This window comes from Ciconia boyciana, chromosome 3 (assembly GCF_034638445.1).
Source record: "Ciconia boyciana chromosome 3, ASM3463844v1, whole genome shotgun sequence".
NCBI lineage: Eukaryota > Metazoa > Chordata > Aves > Ciconiiformes > Ciconiidae > Ciconia > Ciconia boyciana.
Genome location: NC_132936.1, coordinates 123,877,139 through 123,893,949, shown reverse-complemented (window position 1 = coordinate 123,893,949; position 16,811 = coordinate 123,877,139). Strand labels below are relative to the sequence as shown.

The following is a 16,811-nucleotide window of genomic DNA, read 5'->3' as shown; positions in this document are numbered from 1 at the left end:
ACATCAGTCTTTCTTTAAAAAGCCAGAATTTCTCCCTTATTCCCAAACGTACATTATTAATTCTCTTGGCATGTAACATAGCAAAATGACTGCGTTTATGAACTTGACTACTTCTTTTAACAAGTTCCAATAACTGCTTCCTAAACCTTGTGTTTTTATATCAATTACATACAGTAAGCATTGAAATCAACCAAAGAGAACTGCTGAGGCCAAGAAGGGTTATTTATGTTAAATGAGGATTGCCAACTGCCAAAAGTAAAATGTGGATATAATTTTATAACACCATTTTATAATTAAAGTCATAAGTGAGGTTTCCTGCTATTGTTTAAAAATGTGTCATGATAAATTTAAATCAAGGATGAAGGCACAGAATGGGCTACTAAAGAACATATCAATACAACAAAGATGGTACGGCGAACATGTCTGTTGGAAAAGAAAAACATGTGCTAACAATTTCAGTGAAATAATTATATTTATTGCATATAGATTCTGTTTTAGGAACTATAACCACTTAGAAACTGTTTTCATTCATGTCAGATTGAGGTTAATTTGTTGTTACTGTATGTCTATAGATAGATTTTACTGTCAGAGAAATTTAATATGTTGGTTTAATGATAAGGCAGTCTTCTAGCCAGACCAGATTTTTTTAAAAGGCCAAGAAACCCAGAAAAAGTTAATAATTTTGGCTAATATTTATGTGTCCACAGCATTTTGGAGTTAATATTGTATCAATAAAGAAAATAAAACTTTGGCAAGTAAATACCCACTGGCCAGATTCAGGAAAATATTTAAGCACATGCTTAACTTTAACAATTTCAGTGGGATGTTGAGTTTAATAGGCATATGCCTAAGGACTTCTATAGGGATTCTTTTTTCAGTCGTGGCCTAAACTTGAAGAAGAAATAACTTCAAATTGTCAAAGTGAACAGGAATAATAATAGCCTTTTGTTTTAATTTACTTGTCTGAATATATAATTTTGCTACTGTACTGTCAAAGCCATTTACTTCAGAAGATTTTAGGGCTGACCCTTTGCAGCCTCTTGGTAGTTGATAATGCTGCCCTTTTCCCAGAAAGAAGTAGTTTAATTCACATGCATTCGTAAGAGTTAATCGCTAGAACATTCCTGACTTTGGTAAGTCATGTTCATGGAATAGGTAAGTAATTTCCAATGTATCATTTCATACATTGCTTTGCTAATATAGCCCATGTGTTTCATATCAGCACCGAAAGGACATTAATCAGTACGCACCATTTCTGCCAGACATATTCTGTGCAAAGTCCCTGGTTACATCTCAAATGTCAATATGTGGAAAAAGATGAATAATAAAATGCAATAGATATCATTTGTTACACATGCCATTTCTAAGTTCATTGTAAAATAGATCCCATAGAAAGAGCTGATGGTAATACAACATTAAAGTTATACGGTTAAGCTCTCAGAGGTAAGAAATGCCACAGTCAGGCGTATAGTCATAATTCTGCTGCCTTGTGCACGTGCATTATTATCATATAGACTTTAACTGCAGGATCACAGGTTATTTCTCCAGTGACACAATTTCTTTTTTTTCCAAACTGGAAAAAGCTTGGAAGCTGCACAATGCAGGAGCCATTGATGTCCCTACAAATTCTACCGCGTGCCTAGAAAATTTCAGTCAAAATGTACGCGTTTTTAAGTTATTCATGGCTCTTGAAATTAGGGATGCTGGAATGGAAGCAACTGTATAACCCTAGCATAGGAGGTCACTGTAGCCACTGGTCTAATAAATGCTGAAAAATGTTCTCATTAGTGACACTAATTCTAACTTAGTTCATTAGTCATTTGAGGCAGAATTCTTTAAAGTCTGATTTCCCCCTCCCGTCCCTGGGGGAAGAGGGGAAGAAGTGGTGCAAGGTAGAGATTGTGAGGCAAGGGATGTCAGGGACAAGGAGGAGCAAGAGGAGGTGCTGGGACAGAAGGGAGGTACTGGAGGCTGGAAGGTATACCTGTAATCAAGTAAATAATTGGCCTAAACCACCCTGACACGTTCTAGAAATCTGTGACAGGTGATTTCACAATCTCTCCAAGTAACTATTACTTAACTCTTTAAAATCTGTTTGACCTCTCAACTGAATTTCTCCCGTTTTTAAAATTTAGCCCTTTACTCTTGTCCTGTCCATGGGGGAGGAAGAGAACAAATAGTTGACTCCTCCCACCAAATTTGGTTTCCTGCAAGATGTCCCCTTCTTTTCTGTCTCCCTACTCTCTAAATCTTCTGATTTGCTAAAATTTGCTGTTATTGCTATTGATTTACTGTTTTCCAAAGGTGCCTAACAGGTCTCTGAACTTTTTTCTGCTGGCTTCTCCAGTTGACCAATATAAGTTTAAATTTTGATTTTTGTCCTCCAAAGTACTTGCCCTTTCTCCTGGCTCAGTATCATGCAGTTGTGTTTTTTTGGTTTGGGTTTTCCCCCCCCTCCCCCCCAATAAAGAAAGTCTCTCTCAAAAGCACTTTAAAGACTTCTGAATACTATTGCACCGTGATAGATGTGTTTAGGATGAAGGTCCTAGTGAATACATTCTCTCAGTCTCCCAGTGAATGGTTAACAATGACTTGTTGAACGCAACTTTTCAACCACTCGTTTTGCTACTTTATAATCATTTCACAAAGAGCATGTTTTTCCTTGTTTTTTTAGAGGAGCTGTGTTGAGTGCTGTACGCAAAGCCTTGCTTGCCTCTGTATAATCTCCTTGTGTACTGTAGGCCAGTTGTCTTGTAAAGGATGAAATTTTCATTTGTTCTGTTGTGTGTACACAAGGTATTTCTTACTGTCTTATTTGTATGGTAGGGTTTATAATCAGGTATATAGACTGGGCTATATGTTCCCAAACTGTTCCCTATCTCTTAAAAATCAGTAAAATTATGCTTTCTGGTCTCCCGGAGTTCCGTACGTGTCTTCAGTGAGCACTCTACAGATAACCAGGAATGGCTCAGGTCCTTCATTTTTAGCTTCTTAAGTGCTCTGAAGTTATCATGTGTAGCTGATCTGGATATATTTAACTATTCCAAATATTTTTTAACATTTTTTTCTTCCTTAGTCTGGACTGTGCACTTACGCTGTTGCTATTAAGTTCAGCTTTAAGTATCTGATCTCAATTAACCTCCTTTAAAAACCAAAGCAGGAAAGGCCATGTCTAAGCCTTCTAGATGTTATCGATAATCAGGAAAAGCATCACAGATGCCCTCTCCTGTTAAGCAGTTTACTATCAATAGCCTGAGAAGGCAAACATGGAAATGTCTTGGACCATTTAGAGAAAAAGACTCTGCTACTGTGGGGGGGGTTTATGCTGCCAGAAAGCTCAAATATTTGCGGATTACTCAATGTGAGAGCAGATGACTGAGCTGAAATCACAGCCTCCTGCGTTTAACAGCAGCAGGAAGCATTTTGTTGTGCTACTTCCCTGGGTGCTCTCTAATGACAAAAAAATTGCACATTTCTGTCTGGTGAAATTCAGTCAGAATCCTTGGTAGCTGGACAGAAATCAGGCTAGACGTAGCTGCTTAACATGGTTTGCATTACATACTAGCTGCAGATATTGCCTTGAGGAGAGTATGCACACAGAATATTTTGTCTTAATTGACTCCAGTCTGTGTCACCAAGAGGCTTCTAATCTTTGTCCTCTAAGTTAATATGTTTAAAAGAACATAAGGCTTCTTTCTTTCACATATCTTTTCTTATATAGGTACAGAAGAATTTTGAGAAACAAGAAAATACAGATTAGAGTGTTTAAACTGAAGTAAAAGGGAGTGTAAGATCAGTCCAGAGTTGGCTAGTGAAGAGGAACTGGAATTTGGTGGAGCTGCCGCTTCTGTAACCAAAAGAATAAATGCAGTTGCTGTTAGGAGCTGCAGCAAGTTTGTATCTGCACACTGGGCAGTTGGGACTGAGTAGCAGATCTTTAGCAGGTCTGCTGCTAAACAGACCTCTCCAAGCTCTGTTGTGGAAGAATCTCTATGTGAATTCTTCAGTTCAATTAGAAATAAAAATGATTGTTCTTTCATTGCTCGGAGGTAACTGCCATGTGCTGATGCATATTCTGGATTTCAAAATGAACATAAGACTATTATCACTCTGCTTATGCTTAGCATCCTTCTAGGAAGGAGCACAGGCATAAACAAAAACCTGGCTTCAAATTGGTCAAGCCTCCAACTTCACTCAAAATGCCTGTGTTGACCAGTGGCCAGTAGTACATTTTGATAGCATTGGTGAGAGTCATTGTGAATTTTATACCTTCTTGGTAAGGTACATGAAGTCTTCATGTTCCCGGTCCTTGTTACAGCTAAGCACCAGAAAGTTTTGAAAGCTTCTGTCTTTACATGACTTCCATGAGGTAGGAAGTCTCAGTTGCTTGGAAAACGAGGAGACAGAGCACAGAGAAACTAACTTATGTAGGAACACTGTGACAGAGCAAAACACTGATCCTGGATTTCAGCAGCTGAATTGTTTTCTGTAACTTTTAATCTCTCTAAAAAAAGTGAGCTTAAAAGCCACTTCAGGAGCATGCCAGAGAACTCATGGCAATTGGGAGTCCCTCTTTCCATACAGAAATCATATCCTGGATCCAAGTGCATCGTTGTTAGTATTGATGAATCAGCATTTTACCACAAAACCCTGTTTAAAAAGAAGAAAAATCTAGTTCTTATTTGTTAACAGGAGATCAGTGTTGCTCTGAACAGTACTTATCTTGCTCTCTGACTGGCCCTTGGAGCTCTGGCTTACAAGATGGTGAATAACTTCTGGTCTCCCTGGGCCTGCTGTATATTCTAATACGGTTGTCATAGCTTTCCTCAACAGCTTGTACAACTCTCCCATGGGTCTTGTGCATCATGAGATTGGTGGCAAAATTGTTAGGTGATGTGGAGCTAGGATTCAGAAAATCATTCTCAAAAAGCTCATATGAAACTTGCCTGGTTTCATGGTTCATTTGAAACTTTAAACTCCTGCCATGCATGTTGAAAGATTTGCTTAAGTCAATGAAGTCTTTCGAGTGAACCTCATCAGGCAAAATTGGTGGTTCCACTGAGAATCCAGAAGAATATTACCAGTTCCAAACAGCTTTTGCTCTGAGATTTCTTTGATTGATTTGGAGCTGACACAGTAGAGCTGTGGAGCAACTTGAGACAAAATACTTAAATGATCTACAAAGCAAAACCACAGAGTTTTGTGAAGTTATCGTTAGAGCTGTGTTGAAAACTAGACAGTTTTTTGAAATGAGAGGGGAAATACGAAACTAAGGTCTGCAAATTTGCCTTACTATGGTTGCTATAGTAAGAAGTTTAAACCCTGGAAACTTCACCAACTCCTAAGCTTCATCAGAGAACTCGGACCAGCCATCATTACTACAGCAACAGGTACAACCTCCCATTCGAAGCCCTCTTTGCTGAGCTGGATCCTATGTGAAGAAACACACGACAGATTAGTCCTCCTCTCGGAAGGCCAAACAGGCACAGGAGAGCTTTTCAAGTCAGCTTGAGGGAGCTTTGTTACCCAAACTTTATTGAAACTCATTCATAATTTTAAGCTGCTTTGAAAATCTTAGCTGCAGGAGTCTGATACCATCCAATAGATAAAAATGAGAGAGAGCGGTCTGAGAAAATGGGGGATCAAAATGTACTTTAGCTACAAATGGACATCCTCAGGCATTTGCTTTAGACCCTACCTTCCAAGCTGTGCCTGCAGTACTCTTAACGCCCTATTTTCATTATATTTCAGTCACAGCCTTCTGAAGGTTTTCCATAGATGCTAGCACTGGTAATTCTATATTATTTTGATTTTACTAACCCACTTAAGTACCTCAAAAGACTGTTTCAGTGCCCATGGGGTCCCATTGAGCAGGCTTGCCTAACCAGATGTCCACACTTGAAGATTCCCGAGATGCCTGTGCCGTTCTTTTCCTTGGGAGGAGACGGTGGTACCTATTGAGAGCTTTCATCTAACCAGAGATGAAACCAGCTATTGAGATAGCTGCTTATAGAGGAGTATTAGAATGTGAGGCAACTGAATTACAACACCTGTAATACTGGAGTGGCATTTTCAAATGGGTTTACTGCTGGCTTTGGTGTTTGTTTTTTTTCCTTCTCCAGAAGAAAATTACCGTTTCTGTGGAGAAAGCCCATCTTTCAGCTTGCTGCATCCCAACGGACACATTTGGAAAGCTATTTTACTCTGGGGGTGATTCTTACCCACAAGGTGGTGGCAGCTTGCTTCAGTTTGATTCCTTTTCTTCCCAGAATTGTCTGGTGTCACCCCTTTCCTTCAGTGCCTGAAACCAAGATCAGCTTGTGAAGGTTCCTGCTGTTTTCTGTCTTTGTAAGGGAAACCAGGAAAGGGGAAACTACACCACTTAGGATCCCATTTAGAATCTGGATCCCACAGGATTTAACTCTCATCTGGCCAATTTCTCCCTCGAAGGGACCATTACCCACCACCCAGGGAAGTAAATCAAGGCGTATCTTGGCTCAGCGTATCTTACTCTCTTCTCAGAGTACTCTGTTTCCACCATTGCTAGGCATCGCAGAAGCACAACTTCTAAATATAAAGCCCTTTCTGCTATCAGTAGAGCAAGGGGAACACAGCCTTAAACCCCATATTAAATGAACCTAATTTCCTCTGAGATGTTAACGTGCTGCACTGATTTCAAGTTAATCAAAACAGATGTTTTCTAAATGCATCAAACAGGATGTAGAAAATTTGGCTATTTAATGTAGATTCAAAGGCAAATTCCTTATAACCACCACGGAAACCATGGCTGTTTGCTAAGTACTGCGAATTGATGCTGTGCTTTTTAAGTGCCACTTGCTGACTTCTGCACACTGTTGCCTACATACTGCAGACTTATTTAAAGCTTAGTTATACAGAGGCACTAAAGATAGTTGGCCAAACCTTGTTCTTGGGGACATAATTAATATATCCTGCCAATTTCTTAAATAGATGCAGGATCAGATCTAGTTCCTGTGTAGGAGCAAGACACTTTCACATATATTATGTTCTATTCTGGAAGCTTTGCTATTAAATTCAGGCATTTTGCACAAAAGAATGTTACAAATGGAATTAAACTGAGGAGTTCATGTCAGTATTTGGTGTTTCTTTTAATTGCGGATTCTTTGAATGTGTATTTGATCGGACGTGTTTCTAACCCTTAAATTCAGTACTACTCGGAATCCAAAAACAGTTGCCTCATTCCTTCTGATTCAGACACAGAGGTAAAAGCAAGTCTTTTTAGTCCATGATATCCGTTTGTATGTGTACCTGCCATTGACGTGGATGAGTAAGTCCAGTTTATGCCATAACATTTTAGTTGGGGATTAGTCTGTCTGAATCCCCCTCTTCTTCAAGTTTCTCCTCTATGTACTAAGGGATCAGGTAGAGAACAATCTTAAGTAGACAAACAGTCAGGGTACTTCAGCATATATTACTTCTGGTCTGGAGTTTTGCATTTTTGTTGATCTTTATTGCAGTTTAATGATTCTGACATGACCTAATTGAGTAGAATTTGATCTCTATCAGCACTTTTAAAAAGAACCAAGGAAAACTGAGGAGTTTTAGGAATTCTAGTTTCAAGAACGGAGACTCCACAACCTCTGTGGACAACCTATTCCAGTTTGACCACTCTTACAGTAAAAAAAGTATTTTTCCTATGGTTGGATGAAGTTTCCTGTGTTTTGGTTTGTGTCTGTTGCCTCTTGTCCTGTCACTGGCCATCAGTGAGAAGAGTCTGGCTCCCTCTTCTTCATTTCCTCCCATCAAGTATTTATACCAGGTGATAAGATCTCCCCAAACATTCTCTTTTCTAGGCTGAACAGTCCCAGTTCTCTCTGTCTCCCTTCATGTGAAAGATGCTCCAGTCCCTTAGTCATCTTTGTGGCACTTCATTGGACTTGCAGCAGTACACCCATGGTTTTTGTGTACTGGGGAGCCCAGAACCGGGTACATACTCCAGATGTGGCCTCGCCAGTGCTGAGTAGAGGGGAAATATTCTTGATGATTCTTTTACGCTGTCTTCCTTCCATTACAGTTAAGGTCTTTTGTCCCAGGTCTTCTCTTGCATGGCTGTGATATTCTTCACTTTCTATTCTAAGCTGCATTACTTTGGGGTGCCATTAAAAGCTTGGCATTGCTGAAACAGGCTTTTTTTTTCTTTTTTTTTTTTTTAAACACAGGGCAAATTGTAGGAGTTTTTGGAAGGACAGACTATGAAAGGTGACATATTTTCCTATTGCTGTATTCCACCAAATGTCTTTTTAAGTAGTGTGACACTATTCAACATTTGTTAAGATCTGCGTAGAATTTCTTTTAGCGAAGATAAATGGAGAAAACTTCTTATTGGCCATGGAATGAAATCCCTTTAATCTGCGTAGAAGGACTTTTGCATTTGGCACAAGAGGGATTCAGGTCAGTTTTTACAGTGTACAGATACAATATAATCAAACATAACTAGTGAGTTTCTGTAAACTAGCTATTAAAATCCCCTCCAGTGGATTTAACCCTTCTTCAGTGAATAGTATACTGTGGCAGTTGCAGGCTTTTCAGACATCTCAGGACCATGTTATTTGTGGTGTTTTATGCTCCAGATGACTGAGAACTCTTTGAATTCATGACACTGAGACTGTGGTGAAATTGGTGTCTCTGAGCTTTGTCAATAGGTCTGTAGTCTGGACGCTTGTGCAAGACCCAGGTCCTGCCTCCCCCCAGGTAAACAGGAGCTCCAGTCCTACTCGTGTCAATGGCAATTTCTCGCCTAAATACTTTTGAAGATGTGGACTGAAGTCTCCTAAGATCTGTATGTATGACCCAGTCTTAGTATGAACTCTGTCCAGTCCTGGTATAAATGGGAAGTGATGTTCCAGAGCATTATACTCTACATTGTGCCTACTTGTCAATTTTCTATTCCTGCATTTGCATGCGCTTGAATCATAGAACAATTTAGGTTGGAAGGGATCTCTGGAGGTCGTCTAGTCCAACCTTTAACCTCATCTTTGTAGAGGAAGGAAAATCACTCGTTTAAACTTCCAGCGATAACCACTTGCAGTTGTTTAACTATGTATGCCTCTGGGCACCTGTATTTAAATGTTTAATGTGCACACTTGCTGTATCAGTTCCTTAATGGCAAATTAAGGACTAAATGAATGGATTCCAAACCAAACACAAAACAGACCAGACACCATACAACCAAGCGTCTACAATGCCTGTATAATCCAGACCACATTTATGAATAAGTGGATATGTTCTCTTTGGTGATCTTGATAATATGTTGTACTGAGTAGCAAATTCTAATTACAGTTCTTTGATACTCTCTGTTAGCTGGGGGAGAAAAGCAACCTTCCCCTTGCATTTTTGCATGTTTTGTTTTCTGGTTTGTAATTCATAATCCAAAAGGAGTATCTGTTTTCTTTGTGGAATCATCTATGTTTTGGGAATTTGTGGTTAGGAAAATTGAAATGTATTCAAGGAACAGTCATATATTTGACTCGGCAGTTCAAAATAAACGCAAAGGGGCTTTACTTTTGGATTTCTTAATTTTTCTTTTTTTTAATTCTGTGCAAGTGGCTGAGAAGCCGTGAACCTAGTGAAAGTTTATATAGTAATGACTGACCAGCAGACTGGAGGCCAGGAAATTGTTCTCTGTCTTGTGTAGCAGGAAGGCTCATAATTACATTAAAAGGCTAAATTATGCAAAAACCCCCCAAAATATTTTAAAAAAAGTGAACCACACTTTCATACAATGTACCTTTGGAATATCTTTGGAATATCTTTTGGAGTATCTTTGGAACTTACTGCTGCTGATCGGTGGTGAAGTTGAGGAGGTATTAAAAGTCCAAATCAGCTTTAGGATTCATGTGCATAACAAGAATACTCGGCATGATTATAACAAAAATTAACAGTGCTTTTTGAAGGGCTATGATGAAGCTTTGTCATGCTTCGTGCTTTGGGCTGCAAAGCTCACAGGTGAGATTAGCTCTTTGTCTTAGCTTTCGTCGTCTGTGGCAGCGTTCTTGCACCTTCTGGCGAGGAATCTGGTGTGGCTGGTTGTCAGGTCTGGGTGACTGAGCTTGGGTCTACGCCAGGGTGGCACTTTTTGTCTCTTGAGGTTTTTTGTGGTGGTTTTTTTTTTTTTTTTTGAAATCACAAGTTAAAATCTAGAGCAAAGCAGTAGGTGGCACTACAGACTCTCTGTTCTGTGGGTAACTTTCCACAGTAATTCTTCCTTGCCAGCTTGCCCTGAACAAGTGTATGTGTTTCCAAAAATAACAAGGTTGTTTCCAAGTTTTCTTGAAATATATGCGTGGCTGGTTAGTCATTCATAATCACTTCTTTGCAAACACTGCGGATATTTCACATAAGAGCAGCACGTCAGAAACGGGGGTTCTGCAGGAATTCCCAATATCGTGGAAAGGAGTCCCTGAAATGGTTCTTTCTGGCAGCAGGGGCGGTGGGTTTACCTACATCGGTGACTGAGCTGCAGCAGTTTCCCTGCTCCTCTCTCTAAGCCCTTTCTGGGGTTACAGGCTGTGCGCACTGTTTGTCCAGGTGAAGAGGATGGGTAGAGCCTTGCTGGAAGACTGCTCTTGTTGTCTTGGAGGGTCCTTGTGTCAGCTGAAGTTGTCTTGCTCCCTTCTGCACAGCCAACCCCTTGTAGATGAGGAGAGCATAGACGGGAGGAATGGCTGTTGTGAATCGATATCCACTGACTCGCTGGCTTTGGCTAATACTGTGTGTGAAACCAAAATTGGGCCCTTGAGCTCACATGCCATTATTGCCCTCTTAACCTGTGTTTCTATTTTATTTTACTAGAAGTGCAAGATTTGATTACACAACAGGTACCTAAGCCAGGACCAGTGTGATGGAGCTGTATATTGTTGAATGAGTGGAAAAACTTCTACGGGTTCTTCAAGGTGAATGACGTGGAAGATGGGAAGCAGGATATCATTCTTTAAACTACGTGTGAGAGCTTGGTGCTTAGCTGGCTCTGTGGGACTGGCCTGAAGTGCCTCAGCTAGAAGCAATGAAAAGCTCACAAATCAATGAAGAGGCTTTAATGGTGTTTTGGAGTAATTATCCTCTTTCTTAGAGACTTGTGAGGATAGCTGGTTAGATCTAAGGAAGCTACACAACCTCAAGTGCCAGGTGACCCCAGTACCTCCTGGTCGTCCACCCTGCCTTTCCTGATGCAAGCCTGTGAGCAAGAGGTCAGTATCAGCGTGGTGCCACTCTTGCGGGGCTGAAGCAGGCAGAGGCTAAGTGACTGGACCCAAGTGATATGAAAGCTTGTGGCAGGGAACAAACTTGAACAAGTGACTGGACCCAAGTGATATGAAAGCTTGTGGCAGGGAACAAACTTGAACCAAGGTGGCCGCACATTCTTGCTCTGACTACACCAATGCCTTTACTCAGGTCCTGCAGACTGGAATACTTCCCTTGCTGAAAACTTATGTCCAAACATATCGTGGTTTGGATTTGCCGCTACTGAGAACTGTCTGCTGGAGTCTTCCACGTGACAAGTTTAGACTACATCTTCCTATGACTTTGAACTTTGTCCTCTCTCCCTGCTCCACCAACCTGTCCCATCTGCCTATCACTCTTCCACCCTGATTCATGAAACACCTAGTACATCTGTTATTCAGGGAAGTATATAAGCACCTGCTTTTGGCAGGTGATTAAAAGCAGCTGGTAATAAAGGAGTCAGTGGGACATGTGCATATGCTTAAAGCTTCAGCACCTGAAGATACTGGCCAGGTATGCTTCCCATATGCTTGTGATAGCTGTTTCCTTTCCATTCACAGGGTACTGGCATAACAGGGCTCTGAGCTACTTGATACCTGAAGTGAAGCCACAGTGTAAATAACAATGTTGATTATTTTAGCTGACTACACTGCTGCAAATGTGATTGCTATTTTTAATTTGATTTCCCTGCCAACCTTTGTTCTTGAAGACAGGGACTGTTTTTCTTTGCTATCCAAGAACCCATGGTGTGAAGGAAGAACAATAAATAAAGATGGGAGCAGCACAGGAAAGCTACAGCGCGAGACAGAACAACGTTCGTGATCCCCGTGCCGCCCCCCCCCCCCCCCCCCAAAGCAAGCATTTGATTATGTTTCTCTTTGTTTAGACTCTCTATTGAGAGATCAGTCTAAGAAAGCCTGAATCAATTAGAAAACAAAGAAATGTTGTCAAAAGGTTGTATAATGAATTTCAGTTTGGAATAGACCCGGTACAAATGGATTGCTTTCAGCCTGGATCTACAAGGGGTGCAGCCCCTGCCTCTCAGGTGCTTATGTCGGGTCCCTATGCTCGCTGTATCATCAGTGGGGAGCTGGGGGGTCCAGCTCTGGATCATCTTCAGTGGAAACTCCCCTCCTCTCTCCATGGACTGCCAGGGAGCCTGGGGAGCTTAGCTTCAATAAGGTAGCTAAACTGTGGTATTTGAAATACTTCTACCTCCTTCCTCTCTCCTAAGAAAAGAGACTAGGTTTTTTAGCTTTTTGGAATGAATTGGGGGTTTTAAGCTCTTATTTTTCTTTTTTCTAAACTTGCCATGCAGACTAGAGGCTGCTTAGCTTGTGTGCTGTCGCCCTGTTTCCTTCCAGCACATCAGTCATGCTGATGATCCTAATAAAGTAGGAGGTAACTAGGATTATCTGGTCACGGACAAATGCTGGCTCTCCAGAAGAACATGTCCTACTACTGTGTGAATGCTTCCTGGTAGAGAGTTGAGATTGAGGTGCAAAATCAGCCACATACTTACTAAGCAAGAGACAAAAGTCAGTTACCCCCTGGGTGTGCTTTGGAAGGGAACTTAAATTCCTGCAACTGGATTTTGCACATGTGGGTTAAAGTATCTCTCTAAAAGCTGCTGTATCATGCAGTGTATATAGCATCCCCTCTAGCGTGCTTTCCCTTTTAGGCTATAATGTAAATACAGCTGCTGTCACAGGTCAATACTGCCTGTTAGATCTTTGTTACTGTAAAACTACAGTTGTCCAACATGAGGGTAATGGTCTCTTTCTTTTTCACGCGCTTGTGTGCACACTCTCTTTCTCTCCCCCTCTCAAAAAGAAAAAAAAAAAAAGAGTTTGGGTGGTCTTAAGCCTATATTCATATAATTCTAAAGACCAAGAGTCAGAATAGCTAGGAGGCCCTGGGAATCTTTTTAATCTACAGCTGTGCTGTCACAAAGGCATTGCCTTCCCTGAACTTACAGCTTCAGGGACTTCAAATAGAGGTTTCAGGAACTTCCCAAAATTGTTATTTATTTCTTGACTTCTGTCATGAAAATGCTTGTTTAGCAAAGACGACGGATGCTCTAAAACCGCTGCACAGAGATGTGTTGGGCTGATGGTTGCTATGCCTAAAGGTAGCAAATGATGCAGGCTGGGAGCATCTTTGATTCGTTGAACTGAATTTTGAGAAAGTGTGGAAAAGAAGGTGCAGTGTGATAATGTTGGGTCAGTGAAGTGGTGGCAGGGCAGGCTCTGGACATAGGTGGTAATTAGTTTACTTTCTCAATTATCAGCTTGGCTGAGGTTACAGTCTGGGGTCAGTTAAGCCAAGAAAAAAAAAATCAATCCTTTCTAATGCTCCCCTTTTAAAAATATACCCTCCCTCCACCAAAGCTTTTGCACATCTCTAAAGGCCAAGCTGAAACTGAAGACTTCCGGGTTTTTTAGAAAGTTTATGTAAAAAGCAATCTATATTCCACGTATAAAAACTACCTAGTCAAGAGTTTGTTCAGCATATGTATCAAAAAAACCCCTGCACTGTAAGGGATTATCCCTAGAAAAAACACTGAAAGCCTAGGAAATTGGAGATAATGATGTCCTGAAAAAAAACCCGTCTTGACATGCTAATATGAGGAATTGCAGAATCTAAATAATCTTAACTCTACATAGGAGGTGACCCTTTATTATGACTTTTAGAGCTGTTGAGCACCTTTGGTTCTAACTGAACTCAGTGGAAACTCTGGATATGCAGTACTCCTGAAACTCAGGCTCAGAAAGTCTTATTTGTTCCCTCATCATCACTGTTTTTTCCACAGGAGAGATTTTAGTACAGTAGCTAAGCAGGGAAAACCTGGGGTTGTGATGAGGTTATCTTGTAACCTCTTTGGATTCATCTCTGTTTAGGGGTTAAGAGAGTTAAAGCTTGCCAGCCTATGGGGAAGGTATTTCATCATGCCCCAGGGTAATTCCCAAGAGGGTTTTGTAGTTCCTGACAGAGGAGACAGATGCATGGCACAGCAGAATTTAAGGGGACATCAGTTTCTGTGAACAGGTAAGGTGCCTGGATTTTGAAGCAGGGGTAATAATTATCGGAACTCACATTCATAATCAGATTTTCATAGTGCTTAGCACTCAGTTTTTAGAGAAATGACTTGTGACGTGATGTTCAGAAGTCTCCTTCACCCTCTGTGCTGGGCTCTTCTGAGAATCTGACTCTGTGCGTACACAGAGGCAGAGCTCAGCACGGCAGCAAGTGGTTTCACAATCCTGTCTTTATTTGCTGTGCAATGAGCAAGGAATTTTCTTTTCATTACTACATCATTCATGACCTGATGTGGCGGCTCCAAGAATCACATAACCTTATCCTGCACTCACGTTAGCATGAATAGTATAAATCAACATTTCTGTTGGGGGAAATTGTTGTTTGGGAAATGGGGAGCATCCAGTAGGCGTGTCTGTCGGTATGTTTTTCCTGCTGAGTCTCTCCATGGACTCAAATACCTGTCTAAATACAGCTCCCTAACACTAGCTATGCTGTTTTGTTGGGGTGGGCAGTGAGTTCAGATCACTACATCATGAGATACAGTACCAACCTTATGTTTTGCTGTAGATTTCTTTAGCAGGAGAGCTCTTGTCTATATACGCAGCGGTACCCCTTTCACGAAAGATGAGATTTAATTCAAACTAGGATAAAGGCTTGATTTTTAGTGGGAATGAAGTTCATAAATATAAAAGAAGCTGGGCCTTAGTCTCTGTCTCCAACATGGAGCTCCTTACTGCCTTGCTGGCTGCTCTGTAGGACCCTGGGATGTTACCAGGAGTGAGGCTGTGAGAGAAGTAATGTTCATGGTGCATTAGTTCAGAAGAGTGTTGTTGGGTTGGTTTTTTTTTAGGTACATGAGAAACAGCATTTGCAAGTGTAGTCTTGTGGAGACATCAGTACATGGAAGGCATTCTATTTTGGGATATTGAGATGATAAAGATGCTTAGGATGTCTAGTGAAGTGTTGTCAGTGTGTGACATTGGCAACTGCTGTTTGTGAGACGAGGATAATAAAGATAACTGTCTTTTGGGTAAATCTGTCTTGGAATTTGACTGATAAAGCTATATCACTACACTCGCATCAGGCAGTAATATTGATAGTGGTAAAATTTGATTTTCAAATATCAACCTTTGTCTACTAGCAACATGGTAAGGAAAATGGATCATTTTGATCATTTTAAATGCAATTTGTTCAGTTCTTTTCAAGCATATAATCCCGATACAAAGCAAGGATTTTTGTTAGGGCATTTTTCAATTCAAATGGAACAAAAGAGCAGACCACTTGGAGGTTGAATTATCACTTGCAGCTGCACTGATAAAAGAGCAAACACTAAATGCCTCTACAGTTCTGAATGCTTTAGAAGCAATGAAGTTTCTCTAAAGCAGCTGCTTTCTTCACTGTTATCTGGTTTCTCATTGAAAGCAGTATCTCCCTCCTTCCTAGGGCATTCCTACGTCTGTCTTATGCACGTAACACAGGCAAGTATCAACAATGGGGAGAAGATCAGTTTAGTAGTCTGGTATCTGTTTCCAGAGAGATGTCATGCTATTATCATTAGGCTATAGCTTCTGGCTGAAGTGTATTCAAAACAAATCAAATTATCAGTTGTGATTTGTTATATTGTCTAGGGTTATGGACTTTCAGTGTCTTTGTTCGGAACAGTAGACACAGAATATATCTGTACATAATAAGTATACTTATCTTCTGGAAGAAGAGACAAATTGCATGGGGACAAAGGAGAGCTTCCCTGCTTTCACCCATACTTGGAACATGTATCATAGCTCCAACCTCTGCTGTGTTTCTGGGATCCACCTGGAGTCTTGTTATGAAATCCATCAGTTTTTATTTAGTATTGACCTTTTTTTTTTTTTTCCTGTGGCTACCAATGCAAATAGAGATAGTGAACTAAAAAAGCATGTGTGAACTCAACCTCCTGGACCCTCTGTAGCAAAGATCTTGATCTTCAGAGAGAGTCAGAAGAGAGAGGAGGACTCGGCAATCTCAGATGCAGTGTTTTCCTAAAAGAAGCAGTAGGGTCTCTGCTTCTGTTCCACTCCCATTCATTTTCACCTCGCTGCTGACAGTCACTATCTACAGCCTGGAGGTAAGCCAACACCAGTGCCACTTTGTGAGTCAAGTGTCAGGACATGGCATGGAGTGATAGTGCCTGAAATCTTCCTGAGCCCTTAGAGATAACAAAGCCAGGTGCTCTTGAGAGCCGAAGTTCAATTCCCATCACCTTCCGTCAGGCCTGGAATCTCAAAAGGGCAAGCGGTGAGGCAGGGTGTGTTGACAAGTCAGAGGAGGGGTTTGCTCTGAACATTGACTTTCTGAGGAGCGGGAGAAGGTTGGCTGTATACACACACTTGCTAGATACTATTCTTACATATGTAACTGCTTTGAAGAGTCCACTTCTGTGGTATCTGGGCACTGTAACCGATAGTCGTAGCAGTGAGGACCTGGAGCCAGGGTCCCTACTGATGTAAATCAGCGCGGAGCTGGGTAGAGGTAGG

General features: G+C 40.9%; 1 long non-coding RNA gene across 1 annotated transcript in view; it reads left to right on the top strand.

The window, feature by feature from the left end:
- The window catches only part of LOC140649781 (uncharacterized), an 83,334-nt gene extending 66,964 nt beyond the window's left edge, over window positions 1-16,370 (top strand). The window contains exons 3-4 of the long non-coding RNA XR_012041755.1: window positions 10,831-11,772; window positions 16,196-16,370. This is a non-coding gene — a long non-coding RNA (uncharacterized lncRNA). The remainder of the gene's footprint in view (window positions 1-10,830; window positions 11,773-16,195) is intronic.
- Window positions 16,371-16,811: the final 441 nt, after the last annotated feature.